This window comes from Pelophylax lessonae, assembly GCF_965119305.1.
Source record: "Pelophylax lessonae genome assembly, chromosome: 7".
NCBI lineage: Eukaryota > Metazoa > Chordata > Amphibia > Anura > Ranidae > Pelophylax > Pelophylax lessonae.
The window spans coordinates 168,826,376-168,841,881 of record NC_138774.1 but is presented as its reverse complement, the minus strand read 5'-3'; the positions used below and the strand labels follow the sequence as shown (position 1 = coordinate 168,841,881).

Sequence of the window (15,506 nt, the reverse complement as noted above, 5' to 3'; positions counted from 1 at the left end):
CTATTGGGCTAAGTTTAGCCTTTGGTGAATTACGTCTTCTTGCATTGTCTTCCCACCCCTCATGATTATACTGCTTTGGGACATCCCATTGGTCTAAAGAAGATGGAGCTGCGTCTATCAATGAATGATAGAGAAAATTGAATTTTTGAAGGACCTACCGTAACATCGATTTCTCTGAAGTTCATTGACAGATGCAACACCCACCCCTCTACTTCTGAGTGTATGGGGGGGTTTGTCTTCTAAACACTGCTTGCAACGAAACTGCAGGCTGAAGCAGTGTGGGGTTATGTCTGCAGGGACAGCCCCATAGGGGGGGTAATGTTTTTTTTCATGCCTATTCCTGATAGGAGGACCATAACCCATTGGTTTAAAGATGGAGCTGTGTCTGTTGAACTTAAGAGAAAAGGATTTTACAGTAAGTTCTTACAAAAATCCATTTTTTTTATTTTTAAGAGTATAGCATCAAGTCAGTTGAACTCCTGTGATATTGATCTGGTCAGTTAAGTAGCAGAGGGGGTTGTTAATTAGTTTCACCTGTTTTTTTCTTAATGAAATTAACAACAGGTGCACCAGATGGGCAACAATGAGACAACCTCCAAAACAGGAATGATTTTACAGGTGGAGGCCACTGACATTTTTTCCCTACTTATCTTTTCTGACTGTTTTTTACTAGTTTTGCATTTGGCTAGGGTCAGTGTCACTACTGGTAGCATGAGGGGATATCTGGACCCTATAGTTGCACAGGCAGTCCAACTCCTCCAGGATGGCACAATAATATGTGCCATTGCCAGAAGGTTTGCTGTGTCTCCCAGCACAGTCTTTGGAGCATGCAGGAGATTCCAGGAGACAGGCAGTTACTCTAGAGCTGGACAGGGCCGTAGAAGGTCCTTAACCCATCAGCAGTACTGGTATCTGCTCTTTTGTGCAAGGAGGAACAGGATGAGCACTGCCAGAGCCTTACAAAATGACCTCCTGCAGACAACTGATGTAAATGTCTCTGACCAAACAATCATAAACAGGCTTTATGAGGGTGGCCTGAGGGTCTGACATCCTCTGGTGGGCCCTGTGCTCACTGTCTGGCAACGTGGAGCTCGATTGGCATTTGCTACTGAACACCAGAATTGGTAGGTCTGCTACTGGTGCCATGTGCTTTTCACAGATGAATAGGTTCACCCTGTGACAGACATGAAAGGGTCTGGAGAATCCGTGGAGAATGTTATGCTGCCTGTAACATCGTTCAACATGACCAGTTTGGTGGTGGGTCAGTGATGGTCTGGGGAGGCATATCCATGGAGGGACGCACAGACCTCCACAGGCTAGGCAATGGCACCCTGGCTACCATAAGGTATGAGGATGAAATAATCGCTGGACCCATTGTCAGACCCTACGCTGGTGCAGTGGGTTCTGGGTTCCTCCTGGTGCTCAACAATGCAGGCCTCATGTGGCGAGCATATGCAGCCAGTTCCTGTAGGATGAAGGAATTGATGCCATTGGATGGCCCCAAGCTTGCCTGAACTAACCCTTATAAAACACCTGTGGGACATTATGTTTCGGTCCATTCGACACTGCCAGGTTGCACCTCAGTCTGTTCAGGAGCTCAGTGATGCCCTGGTCCAGATCTGGTAGGAAATACCCCCGGACACCATCCATTGTCTCGTTAGAAGTATGCCCCAACGTTGTTAGGCATGCATACAAGCAAGTGGGGGGCCATACAAATTACGGAGTAACATTTTGGGTTGCTGCAATTAAATTTCACCAAAATGGACTAGCCTTCTGCATCATTTTTTCAATTTTATTTCCGGGGGGGGGGGGGGGGGGCATTGAATTCAGCCCTCTGTAGCTTGATCATTTTCTTTTCCATCAAATGATCCTTTTCGTTCCTAACACATCACCCAGTCCATATCATTATAGTTATCCACCATGATTTTTTTCTCTCCATTGAGGTCTGATGTGTTTTCAAAGTGTTCCTTTAATTTTTTTGGAGCAGTGTGTGTGTATATATATATATATATATATATATATATATATATGTATGTAAGTATATACAGTATCTCACAAAAGTGAGTACACCCCTCACATTGTTGTAAATAATTATATCTTTTCATGTGACAACACTGAAGAAATGACACTTTGCTACAATGTAAAGTAGTGAGAGTACAGCTTGTATAAAGGTGTAAATTTGCTGTCCCCTCAAAATAACAACACACAGCCATTAATGTCTAAACCGCTGGCAACAAAAATGAGTACACCCCTAAGTGAAAATGTCCAAACTGGGCCTAAAGTGTCAATATTTTGTGTGGCCAATATCTTGGGCATGGTATTCACCAGAGCTTCACAGGTTGCCACTGAAGTCCTCTTCCACACCACATCACGGAGCTGGTGGATGTTAGAGACCTTGTGCTACTCCACCTTCCATTTGAGGATGCCCCACAGATGCTCAATAGGGTTTAGGTCCAAAGACCTGCTTGGCCAGCCCATAACCTTTACGCTCGGCTTCTTTAGCAAAGCAGTGGTCGCCTTGGAGGTGTGTTTGGGTTTGTTATGTTGAAATACTGCCCTTCAGCCCTGTCCCTGAAAGGAGGGGGGTCATGCTCTGCTTCAGTATGTCACAGTACATGTTGGCATTCATGGTTCTCTCCATGAACTGTAGCTCCCCAGTGCCGGCAGCACTCATGCAGCCCCAGACCATGACACTCCCATCACCATGCTTGGCTGTAGGCAAGGCACACTTGTTATTGTACTTCTCACCTGGTTTCTGCCACACACGCTTGACACCATCTGAACCACATAAGTTTATTTTGGTCTCATCAGACCACAGAACATGGTTCCAGTAATCCATGTCCTTAATCTGCTTGTCTTCAGCAAACTGTTTGCGGGCTTTCTTGTGCATCATCTTTAGAAGAGGCTTCCTTCTGGGAAGACAGTCATGCAGACCAATTTGATGCAGTGTGCGGCATATGGTCTGAAGACTGACAGGCTGACCCCCCACCCCTTCAATCTCTGCAGCAATGCTGGCAGCACTCAAACATCTATTTCCTAAAGACAACCTCTGGATATGATGCTGAGCACGTGCACTCGACCGCTTTGGTCTGTTCTGAGTGGAACCTGCCCTGTTAAACTGCTGTATGGTCCTGGCTACCATGCTGCTGCTCAGTTTTAGGGTCTTGGCAATCTTCTTATAGCCTATGCCATCTTTATGTAGAGCAACAATTTTTTTTTTCAGGATCCTGAGAGTTCTTTGCCATGAGGTGCCATGTTGAACTTCCAGTGACCAATATGAGGAGAGTGAGAGCGAGGACACCAAATTTAACACACCTGCTCCCCATTAACACCTAAAACCTTGTAACACTGAGTCACATGACACCGGGGAGGTAAAATGGCTTATTGGACCTAATTTGGACATTATAAATTAGGGGTGTACTCGCTTTTGTGGCCAGTGGTTTAGACGATAATAGCTGTGTTTTGAGTTATTTTGAGGGGACAGCAAATTTACACTGTTATACAAGCTGTACACTCACTAATTTACATTGTAGCAAAGTGTCATTTCTTCAGTATTGTTACATGAAAAGATATAACATAATTACAAAAATGTGAGGGGTGTACTCCCTTTTTTGAGATACTGTGTGTGTGTGTGTATGTATATATGTATATACAATCAGGTCCATAAATATTGGGACATCGACACAATTATAATCTTTTTGGCTCTATACACCGCCACAATGGATTTGAAATGAAACAAACAAGATGTGCTTTAACTGCAGACTTTCAGCTTTAATTTGAGGGTATTTACATCCAAATCAGGTGAAAGGTGTAGGAATTACAACAGTTTGTATATGTGCCTCCCACTTTTTAAGGGACCAAAAGTAATGGGACAATTGGCTGCTCAGCTGTTCCCTAGCTAGGTGTGTGTTATTCCCTCATTATCCCATTTACAATGAGCAGATAAAAGGTCCAGAGTACATTTCAAGTGTGCTGTTTGCATTTGGAATCTGTTGTTGTCAACTCTCAATATGAGAGCTGTCACTATCAGTGAAACAAGCCATCATTAGGCTGAAAAAACAAAACAAACCCATCAGAGAGATGGCAAAAACATTAGGTGTTGCCAAATCAACCTGTTTGGAACATCCTTAAAAAGAAAGAACCCACCGGTGAGCTCAGGAACCCCAAAAAACCCGGCAGACAACGGACAACAACTGTGGTGGATGACTGAAGAATTCTTTCCCTGGTGAAGAAAACACCCTTCACAACAGTTGGCCAGATCAAGAACACTCTCCAGGAGGTAGGTGTATGTGTGTCAAAGTCAACAATCAAGAGAAGACTTCACCAGAGTGAATGCAGAGGGTTCACCACAAGATGTAAACCATTGGTGAGCCTCAAAAACAGGAAGGCCAAATTAAAGTTTGCCAAACAACATCTAAAAAAGCCTTCACAGTTCTGGAACAACATCCTATGGACAGATGAGACCAAGATCAACTTGTACTAGAGTGATGGGAAGAGAAGAGTATGGAGAAGGAAAGGATCTGCTCATGATCCAAAGCATACCACCTCATCAGTGAAGCATGGTGGTGGTGGTAGTGTCCTGGCGTGGGCATGTATGGCTGCCAATGGAACTGGTTCTCTTTTATTTATTGATGATGTGACTGCTGACAAAAGCAGCAGGATGAATTCTGAAGTGTTTCGGGCAATATTATCTGCTCATATTCAGCCAAATGCTTCAGAACTCATTGGACAGCGCTTCACAGTGCAGATGAACAATGACCCAAAGCATACTGCGAAAGCAACCAAAGAGTTTTTTAAGGGAAAGTGGAATGTTATGCAATGGCCAAGTCAATCACCTGACCTGAATCAGATTGAGCGTGCATTTCACTTGCTGAAGACAAAACCGAAGGTAAAATGCCCCAAGAACAAGCAGGAACTGAAGACAGTTGCAGTAGAGGCCTGGCGGAGTATCACCAGGGATGAAACCCAGCGTCTAGTGATGTCTCTGCGTACCAGACTTCAGGCTGTAATTGACTGCAAAGGATTTGCAACCAAGTATTAAAACGTGACAGTTTGATTTATGATTGTTAATCTGCCCCATTACTTTTGGTCCCTTAAAAAGTGGGAGGCACATATACAAACTGTTGTAATTCCTACACCGTTCACCTGATTCGGATGTAAATACCCTCAAATTAAAGCTGAAAGCCTGCTGTTAAAACACATCGTGTTTGTTTCATTTCAAATCCATTGTGGTGGTGTATATAGCCAAAAAGATTAGAATTGTGTCGATGTCCCAATATTTACAGACCTGACTGTAGATTGTAGCAGGGTGATGGTAAAACAGCTCCAAATGGCAGGGGAAGTGGTTGATGGGATGGATCTATGTTCCTCCACGGTTTCTTAGATTTTTCGATCGAAGGTAAAAAGACGTTATGGTAAAGAGTGCTAGTTCTTTACCCTTTATTAGCAAAGTCTGTTCCAGGGCTGGTTTTACTGGGAATCTGATAGTGCTCTGGGTGGGACAGATTCCTAATTCCGTGGACCACAGTTTGATGGTCTCTGGCTAGGACTTGATTAACCTCTCTGGCGGTATTCCCGAGTGTGGCTGGGGGTTAATTTTCAGTACCAAAAGCGGTAACTCCAAGCCACGCTCGGGATTACCCCAGAACGTTACTCACCTTCCCTGCGCTCCCCCGCCATCCTCCCCGCCGTCCTCACATTCTCTCCCTGCTCTGTGCACGGGCGATTGCCGGCACTTGCCTTCCGGTTCCCTCCCTGCGCTCGTTGAGACGCAGGGGGGTGGAACCGGCGGCAAAGTCAAAAGTGTAAATACATAAATGACATGATACAAAGCTATGATCCTAACGGATTACACTGTATAATGCCATTTCACCACAGGATTGCACCTGGTGACTTTTCCAGTGCCCTGCCTGTGCTTTTCCAGTGCTTTGTGCCTGGAAAAATTTGAACGACCGTGGCGTCCATAAAGCATTTTTTTTGTGCAAAAGCGCTTTTAGACGAACTGGAAAACAGCGAAACTGAGTTACTTTAAGAACTGAGCGATAGCGATACATCGGAAAATTCGTCATCACGTACAGAAAGCGACGACAGCGACGATTCTGATGTCTCTTTCTGGCACATAGCTTGTGGAATTTGGGAAGTATATCAAATGATTCTTCAGAATTTCCAACGGAGCGATATGCCAGAAAGAGACATCAGAATCATCGCTGTCGTCCCTATCTTGTTTGTAACCTAGGGACCGCCTGTGTATGTAATATATATATATATATAAAAGGTAACTATCAAGCTCCCAGAGGTCAGTAGTGGGCAGTGTCCAGAGGTCAGTAAGATGTATTGCAGTGTCCAGCGGTCAGTAGAATGTAAAGCAGTGTACAGGGATCCATGGGGCAGATGACAGCAGTGAGCAAGACCAGGGTTCTCAGAGCAGGGATTAGGGCAAAGGACAAGGGGTCAGCAAGACAGTGTAAAGGGGAGTCCGGAAGGCACTGTATAGATTGGTAAGAAGAGAATGGTACTGGTGGGGGGGGGCGGAGGGCACGGTATTGGGGGTTAGGAAGGCACAGCTCTAGGGGGGAGGGTTTAGGAGGGCACATTACTGAGATCTCAGGAGGACATGGTTGGTACTGGGGGTCAGGAGGGCATGCTACAGAGGGATTAAGAGGTCATAGTACTGAGAGTGAAAGTCCATAAGTGAAGTTGATGTGGCAGATCTATGTGTTCTGGTGGGCTGATCTCTTCTGGCTCTCCTTTCTCGTCACATTGTCACCTATAAGTGCCCTGAATGAACTGAAGAGGAAGGGCTGGTGGGGATCAGCAGCACATTGCACACAGGAGGTCAAGAGTCTGAGCGCTGTCAAAGCCAAAAGCAAATCCTAGGTGACAGAGGCATTCCCCACCCTTCAGCTGCACATGGAAGGGGCAAGACTTACTTTGACTGCTTCCCAGCTTGAGAGGTCAGGAGATACGATGCCTGAGCTCATCACTTCTCTGCTCTGCCACTCAGAGGAGGAAAGAAGGAGCACTTGAAGGTTGGCAGAGCAGGCACTCAAACGCAATCTACCGGTCACCCGCTGGCGGTCAACAGGTAGATTGGGATCAACAGGTTACTTCACTTAAGACCCTGTTCACCCCTGAGCAACGTGGGAGTGTTGCTTTTTTGAAGCGTCTCTTTTCACTTAAATAGGATGCCCTCCATTCTAAATATGTGCCAAAGTAGCTCTTGTACTCTTCTTTGGAGCCAACTTTAGCGTGTTTTTAGTCACACAACAAAACGCCAGTTTCTTTAATGCCTTTAGGATTCCATTAACAATGAATGGGACCCAAACACGTGTTATGTTTTTAGTGCGTTCCACCATTACGGGCAGAGTTGTGATTCTGCTACGCTAAGATGTGAATGGGGCCCTACCTTGACTATATGAAGGTTTTAGTGCAGGGCACTCAGGGTTCCCCTTAAGCCCAATTCTTACAGATCATTACATAATCCAAAACTGCGTTTTGTCCCTTTCCTGGGGAGAGGAAGTTCTTCCTATGACATAAAGAGACAATCATGTGTAATAGTCATGAGTGAGCTTTATCAAAACTGGGCGAGGATCGTGCAGGTCACGAGTGCATCTGCTGAATTTCCCAGCTTCTCCTCTCCCGGTTACGTCATAGAGAAGGCTGGTCTACAACAGAGTGATGTCAGTCCATGCTGTGTAATGTCATCAGTGCCTCAGCTTCTACCTATCTGGTTCCCTCCGCTCAGAGGTGTTGTCATATGGGAGGCGCTGGGGGATTTCACGGTTTATGAGACTGTGTAGCGGCAATGTAAGGATCTGAACATGGGAAAGAGAGGGGGCGATAACCTTTCCAGTGATAGGGTCTAGGCATCGTCCATCAGCTCACAGAGCCGCCCGTCCTCTCTAGCTCCTCCCTCTCTAGGGCTGCACGACTGCGGAGGAGTATGGGGAAGGCAGGATCAATGACAGTTTCCTGTTCCTCCCAGAATCCCTTCGTCTGTGTGACTGCAGAAAGAGCTCAGTCCAGCCACAGAGGGAGAGCAGGCAGGAGCTATACACAGGAAGGAGCAGGTAAACCCGCTGACCTCCTAATACACGGTTACCCTATAGAGGAGCCGAGCTGGGTATGTCATGTGACCCGATCACTGACACTACCGTACTTCTGGGAGGGTTGTCCCTGGTGATGCTCCCACTACAGTAGCAGTATATGGAGTGTATAGATAGAAATAACACTGTTTGCTCATGGAAGACATATATTTTTGCCAGAGTTTCAGGCTTTTATTTTTTTCACACTGATTCAGAAAACTATATTCCATCTTATTACAGCAGATTGTCCATAATAATATCTGCTGTAGTAATTCTACCGTGGGGAAGTCCCAACAAAACAATGAGCTGGTTGCATAGTGCTATTGGCCAATACTACAGTGAGTGAAAATGAGGATACATTCGAAATTTTTTAAATGACATAGTGACAACTCTCAATCACTGTACTGTATCTATCTGTGGAGGAGTTGTGTTGTCACCTAGGCTGCCGTCTGCTGATTTTGGTGGTGTCACCGAGGCTGCAGTCTGCCGATTTTGGTGGTGTCACCAAGGCTGGCCAATGCCGATTTTGGTGCTGCTGTCGGCTGATTATTTGCTGCCACCGAGGCTGCCGTCTGCTGATTTTGGTGGTGTCACCGAGGCTGCCGTCTGCCGATTTTGGTGGTGTCACCAAGGCTGACCAATGCCGATTTTGGTGGTGTCACCAAGGCTGGCCAATGCCGATTTTGGTGCTGCCGTCGGCTGATTAGGTGCTGCCGTCGGCTGATTAGGTGCTGCCACTGAAGCTGCCGTTGGCTGATTATTTGCTGCCACCAAGGCTGCCGTCGGCTGATTAGGTGCTGCCACCAAGGCTGCCGTCGGCTGATTAGGTGCTGCCACCGAGGCTGCCGTCGGCTGATTAGGTGCTGCCACCGAGGCTGCCTTCGGCTGATTAGGTGCTGCCACCGAGGCTGCCTTCAGCTGATTAGGTGCTGCCACCGAGGCTGCCTTTGGCTGATTAGGTGCTGCCACCGAGGCTGCCATCGGCTGATTAGGTGCTGCCTTTTTGCTGATTTAGACTACAGAACATCTTTTCCTCTTCTTATCTCCGTAACGAGGGGGTAGGGGGGTTCTGTAGTCCACAGATAAAACTTAGGGCTGTTAAGGCCCCTTTCACTCATACGGACTATTCATTTCATCAGTTCAGTCACATTTTTTTGTCATCAGTTTATTTTTTTTCCAGTCAACATCAGTTTCAATCAGTTTTTCATCCGTTGTCTGTGTTTCATCCGATCTGTTTTTTTAATGGATGAAAAATGGGGCTTTCATCCATTCAAAAAAACAGATGTTGACTGGAGCGGTTGAAAACGGGTGTAAATTAATGATCATGCGTTGTCATCCGTTTTTCCATAGGAATGCATTGATGTTCATTTTTCATCCGTCAACGGATGGATAAAAAACGGACGAATGGTCCTTATGTGTGAAAGGGGACTAAGTGTCGGTTCACACTAGGGCTACACGACTTCGGGTGACTATTGCCGTCGCCCGTGCACCGCGACTTCGGCGCGGCTTGCAATGACTTCACATAATGGAAGTCCCTGCAAGTCGCTCCTATTAGAACGGTTCCAATTGCACACCATGGTCTGCTACTTGTCAGGCGACCAAGTCGCCTGACAAGTCTGAACAGTGTGAACCGGTGTTCCGTGAGAATTACCTACCCGTGAGAAAAACCTACCCCTCGTCACTTCCGGTACTCGGCACTGTATGTAACGCAGCGGTTACATTAAAACAGCTGTGCTGAAATACGAGTCATCTCCGCTCCTGTCCCTGCCTCTTCCCTGATCTCGGATAGTAAATATAAAAGCGGCGGCGGCTGTATGAAAACATAAATCACGGAGCCGAGAGCCGCTTTTATATTTACTTGCCGAGAGCAGGGAAGTGACAGGCACAGGAGCGGAGATGACTCGTATTTCAGCACAGCTGTTTTATGTAACCGCCGCGTCGGTAGGTTTTTTTCACGGTACACCGTGATCGTTTCATACTACTGCTCATGCGCACTAGTAAGCTCCGCAGTTCTTCCATTAGGTATCCGGGGCTCTGAGCATGCGCACTGCTGCGCTGCTCAGCTGTTCCTGGCTGGAAGTGACGAGGGTAGGTTTTTCTCACGTTACACTGGCACTAAGTGTTTTTTAGATTTGTTTGTATTGTCAGTTAAATACAAGAAGTTACAAGTTGACAGAATCTCTGGTAGGAAGCAAAGGGGGTTTTTTCTGTTTTGTTACCAGAGACAGGTTCTGTGATTCTGTGAAGCTTGTGCTTCTATACAAATGGTTGTATAAATCTTCCAGTTTTGTTTTCTTGTAGCAGGAAATAGTTTCCTGTAAGTGTACGGGGAAACTTTTTATTATTTCTGTGTACATGGTTGTCCATTGCTTTGAAGATTCATTTTTATTCTACATGCAAATTCTGTAAAAATTCCTCGCAGTATGTGTTTACCTGGGAGAAGTGATAAATTATCCATTAGTGGTTGTCATCCTTGTTATTGGGAACCTGTGATGAGGACAGTGGGGTGCTATTGCTTGCTTCGGAAATTGGGAGTTACCTGGCTGCCTTGCCGATCCAGTGTATTTTATTTCTTTGAGTCATTCATCCCAAATATGTATACATGCCAGGATTAGCAACTTCATTGTGATGGATGCTAGTTCTGGTTTAACAATTCAGAAAATACTAAAGCCAGAGCCAGACAATGTGCATTTTCTGTAAGGATGGACTGCAGCATTTTCTCTTCCTCCATAAGTGATGCTGTCTGATATGAACTCTGTAACTGTAGTCCTATAGATTCCCTTTAAAGGGTATGTTAATCTAAAAACAAAATTGTAATTGCATCTAAACCCAAAAAACAAAATTGTAATAAATTGTGGCTTAAAAGTCCTTTTAGATTCGTTTTTTTTTTCCCTTATCACCTGGTGATCCTGCAAATGACACACTTCCTGTCCTAGGGTGACAACACTCACTTCCTCCACTGTATCTATGGGTAAGCAGCGTTGTCACTCTAGGCAGCTCATCAGATATGGATCCCAAGCATATCGTCTTTTCCTCATCTCCATTACATGGGGGACAGGGTAATCTGTCATTTTTACAGGATAGCTTGCAATGAAGACAGCACTGTTTGTGATTTCAGTTCAGCTCACAGGAAGTGACAAGGACACTGTGTTTCTTGCATGAGCAATGGGTATTTGCTAAAAAATGTTCTATGTCCGAAGAAAAGTAAAGTAATGCAGGCAGCACATTGAAGGATTGGTAACCAGCCATAGATTACATTTTTGTCCTTTTAGGTTTAAATCTTTTAAAATATTGAATAACCATGAAATATTAAGAGATGCTTACTCATTTGGTAATAATAAAGTGTATTCTCCATATTTTGAGCACTAAGGCTAAATGTACACGGGACGTTTGCAAAACTCCTTTGAACGCTGGAATTTAATTGCTATGTAAACGACGTTTAAAACGTCCGTTGTGTCGCGTTTGCATGCAGCGTTTAGCGGGCGTTTGCGCTCAGATCCGTTTTTGGAGGTCAAAAAATAATTCCCCTTTTAAACAGTAAAAACGCAAGCGCTAAAGGCGGGTGACCGCGTTCATCGCGTTTGAAACGCCAGTAACCACACGTTCTGAACATCCTGAACACAAATAATTGCTTTCCAAAAACTACACTGAACTCAACTGCCTCTAAATGACTGTAAACGACTCGGTGTACATGGACAGATAAGATAACATAGAGGAGGGTTTAGGGGCTTCTGAAAAAAACGCCCAACTGCTCCTAAACGTCTTTTTATCAGCAGCAGTGTACATGAGGCGTAACTGTGAAGAGTATTTCATCTTATAATATTTTGCACATAAATTCACGAAAAGTTATGCTAATTTGAAAAAGTTTCACTGTCCACAGTCCAACTACACCACTTTTAGCAGATCTTGGCATACATTTTTTTGCACACACATCACACTGTTCAAGTTTTTCTGTCTTTGCTGTTAGGGCAGATACTGCAACGTGCTTTCTTTCTTGCTGGTTCTTCTGATGTAGAAGTTTGAGGAACATCAGACCCTTCAGGAAACTCCAGCCAGTGCTTTCCAAAGATGATATGTAAGGAAAACCTTCCTTTTGTGCGATTTACTTGCATTCCAGTCTGGCTTTAGTAACCTCCAGATAATGTAGGCGTTGATAGCACTGACATTCTTTCTATCATAAAATATAACCATTGTCTATCTTCTGGTCATTCGTTTAGTGCTATAAGTACCAACCATCTGATCCAATGTATCAACGCCTCCTTTTGTCCTATTGTATGACTGAATTATCTCTGTTTTTTTTTTGTCTTCTTTGTTTTTAACAGTAGGTTGGGAATGCATAGAGCTCAAGAGGGTAACAACTTTTCTTTTCTTGGGACAGTATAATGCAATTATCACGTCTTTCTGAAAACCAGTAGACATTTCGTTTTTTTGTGATCACAGCTTCTTGGGGCAGTCCTTTTTTTACAAATTGTTCCAACAACTGTGATTTTCTTCTCCAGTAAGTTTTTTAGCTAACTTCAGGCTCGTGAAGAATTTATCACAAGTGATGTTTGTTCCAGAATTTAATATTCCTTAACCTCCCTGGCGGTCTGATTATGTCCAGATTTCTTTGCTAAAAGCGGTACATTCTTTTGCATGGAATTTTCCCAGGAATCGCTGTCGCTCTGTTCTTCAGGTAACTCAATTTCGCTGTCACTGTTTTCCAGTTCGTCTAAAAGCTCTTTTGCACAAAGAATGCTTTTTGGGCGCCATGGTCGTTCAAAAATTTCCAGGCACAAAGCACTGAAAAAGCACAGGCAGGGCACTGGAAAAGTCACCAGGTGCTATCCTGTGCTGAAATGGCATGATACAGTGTAATCCATTAGGATCACAGCTTTGTATCGTGTCATTTGTGTATTTACACTTTTGAATTTGCCGCCGGTTCCACCCCCCTGCGTCGCAACGCTCGCAGGGAAGGGAACCGGAAGGCAAGTGCTGGCAATCGGCCCTGCACAGAGTGGGGAGAGAGTGTGAGGACGGCGGGGAGGATGGCGTGGGAGCACAGGGAAGGTGAGTATGATTCTGGGGTAATCCCGAGTGTGGCTCGGGGTTACTGCTTTTGGTACTGAAAGTTAAGCCCTAGCCACACTCGGGAATACCGCCAAGGAGGTTAAGCCAAATCTATTACCACTCTCTCCCCCTGATTTACTTCCCTTCCTTGGCCTTGACATTTCCTGGTGTACACCTCCTTCATATCGTATGCATAGGAAGTTCTGCTGTCACATATTGCCCATATTTTTATGCCATTGTTCCCTGGCTTCAATGGAATATATTAAAAGGGCAACGACCAAGAAAGGTTACTAGTTGTTGATTCTCCAGGAACAAATGCTTCAGAGTTTTTACCCACAGATCGAAGCATTCTCGAATGGGCTGGAACTTATCAGAACGATTTTGTCGTTTGAAAAGAAGCAGCATCAAATCTCAGAACTCTGGAAATGTTCTGAAAGTGAGTTCTGCTCATTGATTTGTTAAATATTGGGCGACCATGTTCTCTGCTCCATAAATGAGACACTTCTTCATTCTTACTCTTATAGACGCTGATCAAAATGAGTACACCAATGAACTTGTACAATTAATTTGTAATATGATTAGACCATTGAGCTCCATTTACAGCCAAACCTTTTTTTATTGGTCTATTTACAGATGATTTCAACAGGGTTTCCGGAAAAAAAGAACAAATTATGATTCGATTGTGTCTGTCTTTTTGGAAAAAGGGCTGGTACCTGCTGTTTCTCAAATGATGTTCACTTGACTCGTTCTGCCTTGTGGATTGTTGATAGGCACAGAATTCCATTTTGCATTCTTAGCTTTTGAATAGTAAAAAAAATCTATTGGCAGAGGAAGACGGGAGATCGGTTTGGGTGGTACAGTCAGATCCATAAATATTGGGACATTGACACAATTCTAATATTTTTGGCTCTATACACCACCACAATGGATTTGAAATGAAACAAACAAAATGTACTTTAACTGCAGACTTTCAGCTTCAATTTGAGGGTATTTACATCCAAATCAGGTGAAAGGTGTAGGAATTACAACAGTTTGTATATGTGCCTCCCAGTTTTTAAGGGACCAAAAGTAATGGGACAATTGGCTGCTCAGCTGTTACGTGGCCAGGTGTGTGTTAGTCCCTCATTATCCCATTTACAAGGAGCAGATAATAGGTCCAGAGTTCATTTCAAGTGTGCTATTTGCATTTGAAATCTGTTGCTGTCAACTCTCAATATGAGATCCAAAGAGCTGTCACTATCAGTGAAGCAAGCCATCATTAGGCTGAAAAAACAAAAACCCATCAGAGAGATAGAAAAAACATTAGGTGTGGCCAAATCAACTGTTTGGAACATCCTTAAAAAGAAAGAACGCACCGGTGAGCTCAACAACACCAAAAGACCCAGAAGACCACGGAAAACCACTGTGGTGGATGACCGAAGAATTCTTTCCCTGGTGAAGAAAACGCCCATCACAACAGTTGGCCAGATCAAGAACACTCTCCATGAGGTAGGTGTATGTGTGTCAAAGTCAACAATCAAGAGAAGACTTCACCAGAGTGAATACAGAGGGTTCACCACAAGATGTAAAAGATTGGTGAGCCTCAAAAACAGGAAGGCCAATTGGAGTTTGCCAAACAACCTCTAAAAAAGACTTGTACTAGAGTGATGGGAAGAGAAGAGTATGGAGAAGGAAAGGAACTGCTCATGATCCAAAGCAAACCACCTCATCAGTGAAGCATGGTTGTGGTAGTGTCATGGCGTGGGTATGTATGGCTGCCAATGAACTGGTTCTCTTGTATTTATTGATGATGTGACTGCTGACAAAAGCAGCAGGATGAATTCTGAAGTGTTTCGGGCAATATTATCTGCTCATTTTCAGCCAAATGCTTCAGAACTCATTGGACAGCGCTTCACAATGCAGATGGACAATGACCCGAAGCATACTGTGAAAGCAACCAAAGAGTTTTTTAAGGGAAAGAATTTGAATGTTATGCAATGGCCTGATCTGAATCCGATTGAGCATGCATTTCACTTGCTGAAGACAAAACTGAAGGGAAAATGCCCTAAGGACAAGCATGAACTGAAGACAGTTGCAGTAGAGGCCTGGCAGAGCATCACCAGGGATGAAACCCAGCGTCTGGTGATGTCTATGCGTTCCAGACTTCAGGCTGCAATTGACTGTAAAGGATTTGCAACCAAGTATTAAAAAGTGAAAGTTTGATTTATGATTGTTAATCTGTCCCATTGCTTTTGGTCCCTTTAAAAACTGGGAGGCACATATACAAACTGTTGTAATCCCTACACCGTTCACCTGATTTGGATGTAAATACCCTCAAATTAAAGAGGAAAGTCTGCAGTTAAAGCACATCTTGTTTGTTACAAATCCATTTTG

The 15,506-nt window shown here is 44.3% G+C and overlaps 1 protein-coding gene across 2 annotated transcripts in view; it reads left to right on the top strand.

Annotated features, from left to right (window-relative positions):
* The window catches only part of ZC3H12B (zinc finger CCCH-type containing 12B), a 164,273-nt gene that overhangs the window by 96,521 nt on the left and 52,246 nt on the right, over positions 1 to 15,506 (top strand). Inside the window, exon 1 of one of the 2 annotated variants that reach the window (XM_082264456.1) lies at positions 7,960 to 8,069. The exons of the other annotated variant lie outside the window; for it this stretch is intronic. The gene's annotated coding sequence lies outside the window, so the exon portion shown is untranslated. Of the gene's footprint in view, positions 1 to 7,959; positions 8,070 to 15,506 lie in introns of those variants that run through there. 2 annotated transcript variants of the gene reach the window in all.